This window comes from Centruroides sculpturatus, unplaced genomic scaffold (assembly GCF_000671375.1).
Source record: "Centruroides sculpturatus isolate CEXI.00-Female unplaced genomic scaffold, Cexi_2.0 scaffold103, whole genome shotgun sequence".
Lineage (NCBI taxonomy): Eukaryota > Metazoa > Arthropoda > Arachnida > Scorpiones > Buthidae > Centruroides > Centruroides sculpturatus.
This window is the reverse complement of record NW_019384303.1, coordinates 562,456-566,903: the sequence shown is the minus strand read 5'-3', so window position 1 is coordinate 566,903 and position 4,448 is coordinate 562,456. Positions and strand designations below refer to the sequence as shown.

At 32.1% G+C, this 4,448-nt stretch overlaps 1 protein-coding gene across 1 annotated transcript in view; it reads left to right on the top strand.

Annotated features, from left to right (window-relative positions):
• LOC111618018 overlaps positions 1-2,411 on the top strand; it is an 18,254-nt gene extending 15,843 nt beyond the window's left edge. Inside the window, exon 2 of the mRNA XM_023359447.1 lies at positions 2,391-2,411. The gene's annotated coding sequence lies outside the window, so the exon portion shown is untranslated. The remainder of the gene's footprint in view (positions 1-2,390) is intronic.
• Positions 2,412-4,448: the final 2,037 nt, after the last annotated feature.

The following is a 4,448-nucleotide window of genomic DNA, read 5'->3' as shown; positions in this document are numbered from 1 at the left end:
TGAAGAAAGAAGATTTTGCAATAGTAATGAAAAAAGTTACAAGCTTTTAAATTACTTAAAATATTTTATGAAAGTATCTTATACATTTGTAAACAAGGAATTATTGTGGAATAGATCAGCGATGTCCAACCTGCGGTCCACTCAATGTTTTTGTGTGGCCCTTTTAAAACAGTAATTATCTTGTATAGATTTTTATTATAATGAAATATTACATGTATAGTTAAATACATTAATATGATGTATAACACCTTATCATGTACTGTATACTCAGAAATTAAAACAGTAAACAATTTCAGTTGGACAACACTGGAACAGACTAACATTATCAACTCAATTACTTTTAATATCAAACTTTAATATTAGCAGTAACTGATTTACTGACTGACAATGAAGGCTGTTTCTTTTTCAACTTCCAACAGTCCATAAAACAAAGACAAATATAAATAACAAAAATGAATTTATTACCAAAAGTTAGGTATAAACATGGTTACTTTTTGACATAATCACCATGAAGATTGAGGCATTTGTCATATCTGTGGATGAGCTTTTCCATCCCCTCTTCATAGAATGTTGAGGCCAGTGAATTGAGATGGCCTTAATGACATTGTTTTGAAGATTGTCATTAGTCTCAAACCTCTGCATCTTAGCCATGTTTTCAGTTCAGGAAAAAGGTGGAAGTCTTCACACATTAAAAAGTTTCAAGCTTAGTAGTGGAAGTCTGAAAAGTAGAAGTCTTCATCACCTTTAAACACCCAGCATATAACCCCAATTTAGCACTGAGCGATTTCTATCTCTTTCCTGAACTGAAAATGTGGCTAGGAGGCAGAGGTTCAAGACTAATGATAATCTTCAGAATAACGTTAGGGCCCATCTCAAGTCATTAGCAGCAACATTCTATGAAGAGGGGATTCCACAGATAGACAAATGCCTCAATCTTCATGGTGATTATGTTGAAAAATAACCATGTTTTGGTTACCATACTTTCTGGCGTATAAGATGACCCCAACTTTTACAGTTAAAATATAGAGTTTGGGATATACTCGCCATATATGATGACACCCGGCATATAAGATGACCCCCAACTTTTGAGAAGATTTTCCTGGGTTAAAAAGTCATCTTATACGCTGGAAAATACGGTACTTTTCAACATAATCTACGTAATAAACTAAACTTTTGGTAATAAATTCATTTTGTTATTTACATTTGTCTCTGTTTTATGAACCATCAGAGGTTGAAAAAGAAACAACCCCCATATTAAATTTATTAATTGTTAAAATGATTTGGCATACTACTCATATTATTAACATCATAATCTATTCATCATGTCAATAATTAAGATTAATTTAGAACAATTTAACTGTCTGGTAAATTCATCTTACTTCAATTATACAAACAGACAAACAATGACTAAGACAAGAAATATTTAAAAGTGTTTCCTTTTATTTTATAACAGACATTGAAAGTTAATCTTAAATTTTTAATATAAAAATATAAACCATGAAAAAATATATACAGTTTTAGATAGAAACAATGAAAAGCAGATCAATAATTTTGAAGATTCTATAATAATAATAACTCTCCTGTGGTCATCACCTGAGTCGTGGAAGGAGAGTCCAGTAATTTTACTGATCCATAGAGCAATGCAGGCTGGAGCACAAGCTCCTGATAGGGACACCCATGCCAGTAAGGTCTATGGATGTGTACACTACGAAAACAACAAAATAAATTATTTACAAACAACGAAAAAAACTATAACAGACAAATAAGTACCAAAACAAACACTGATACACAGCACAGTGGCACACCAAGAGAACAAGAACTCACAACTTATTGGTCTTTTCTTTGGTCCAGTGCTGTTACACACAATGCTGATGCAGGCTGGATCGAGGAAGACAACAGAAACTTGCACAACATACTAACTATGCCCTGTGCTGAAATAAACCTACACGACATCCTCTACACTGTTAACAGAACACACAACTGGAAGACACCTGGTGTAGACAACATTCACAATTTCTGGTATAAAAAGTTTACATCACTGCATATATAAATAAACATCTCCAAACCCGATATCCAATATAGTAAGACACCAACCGAATGCCGTAAATTAATCGGGCTATTTTAATGCTAAATTCTAAATAAATTACGTAATTAATTTGGCACTAGAGGTAAGCTTTAGGTGCCATCTCTTATTAAAATTAATAATTATAAATATATTAAATAATTTAAATAATTTGGAACCGCTGGGAGAAAAATTACGTAATTTATTTTGAATTTAGCATTAAAATAGCCCGATTAATTTACGGCATTCGGTTGGTGTCTTACTATATTGGATATCGGGTTTGGAGATGTTTATTTATATATGCAGTGATGTAAACTTTTTATACCAGAAATTGTGAATGTTGTCTACACCAGGTGTCTTCCAGTTGTGTGTTCTGTTAACAGTGTAGAGGATGTCGTGTAGGTTTATTTCAGCACAGGGCATAGTTGGTATGTTGTGCAAGTTTCTGTTGTCTTCCTCGATCCAGCCTGCATCAGCATTGTGTGTAACAGCACTGGACCAAAGAAAAGACCAATAAGTTGTGAGTTCTTGTTCTCTTGGTGTGCCACTGTGCTGTGTATCAGTGTTTGTTTTGGTACTTATTTGTCTGTTATAGTTTTTTTCGTTGTTTGTAAATAATTTATTTTGTTGTTTTCGTAGTGTACACATCCATAGACCTTACTGGCATGGGTGTCCCTATCAGGAGCTTGTGCTCCAGCCTGCATTGCTCTATGGATCAGTAAAATTACTGGACTCTCCTTCCACGACTCAGGTGATGACCACAGGAGAGTTATTATTATTATAGAATCTTCAAAATTATTGATCTGTTTTTCATTGTTTCTATCTAAAACTGTATATATTTTTTCATGGTTTATATTTTTATATTAAAAATTTAAGATTAACTTTCAATGTCTGTTATAAAATAAAAGGAAACACTTTTAAATATTTCTTGTCTTAGTCATTGTTTGTCTGTTTGTATAATTGAAGTAAGATGAATTTACCAGACAGTTAAATTGTTCTAAATTAATCTTAATTATTGACATGATGAATAGATTATGATGTTAATAATATGAGTAGTATGCCAAATCATTTTAACAATTAATAAATTTAATATGGGGGTTGTTTCTTTTTCAACCTCTGATGGTTCATAAAACAGAGACAAATGTAAATAACAAAATGAATTTATTACCAAAAGTTTAGTTTATTACGTAGATTATGTTGAAAAGTACCGTATTTTCCAGCGTATAAGATGACTTTTTAACCCAGGAAAATCTTCTCAAAAGTTGGGGGTCATCTTATATGCCGGGTGTCATCATATATGGCGAGTATATCCCAAACTCTATATTTTAACTGTAAAAGTTGGGGTCATCTTATACGCCAGAAAGTATGGTAACCAAAACATGGTTATTTTTCAACATAATCACCATGAAGATTGAGGCATTTGTCTATCTGTGGAATCCCCTCTTCATAGAATGTTGCTGCTAATGACTTGAGATGGGCCCTAACGTTATTCTGAAGATTATCATTAGTCTTGAACCTCTGCCTCCTAGCCACATTTTCAGTTCAGGAAAGAGATAGAAATCGCTCAGTGCTAAATTGGGGTTATATGCTGGGTGTTTAAAGGTGATGAAGACTTCTACTTTTCAGACTTCCACTACTAAGCTTGAAACTTTTTAATGTGTGAAGACTTCCACCTTTTTCCTGAACTGAAAACATGGCTAAGATGCAGAGGTTTGAGACTAATGACAATCTTCAAAACAATGTCATTAAGGCCATCTCAATTCACTGGCCTCAACATTCTATGAAGAGGGGATGGAAAAGCTCATCCACAGATATGACAAATGCCTCAATCTTCATGGTGATTATGTCAAAAAGTAACCATGTTTATACCTAACTTTTGGTAATAAATTCATTTTTGTTATTTATATTTGTCTTTGTTTTATGGACTGTTGGAAGTTGAAAAAGAAACAGCCTTCATTGTCAGTCAGTAAATCAGTTACTGCTAATATTAAAGTTTGATATTAAAAGTAATTGAGTTGATAATGTTAGTCTGTTCCAGTGTTGTCCAACTGAAATTGTTTACTGTTTTAATTTCTGAGTATACAGTACATGATAAGGTGTTATACATCATATTAATGTATTTAACTATACATGTAATATTTCATTATAATAAAAATCTATACAAGATAATTACTGTTTTAAAAGGGCCACACAAAAACATTGAGTGGACCGCAGGTTGGACATCGCTGATCTATTCCACAATAATTCCTTGTTTACAAATGTATAAGATACTTTCATAAAATATTTTAAGTAATTTAAAAGCTTGTAACTTTTTTCATTACTATGTTCATTTAAAATACTTAATAGTTATTAAATTTAAAAAAATTATTTATATGTATATATATAC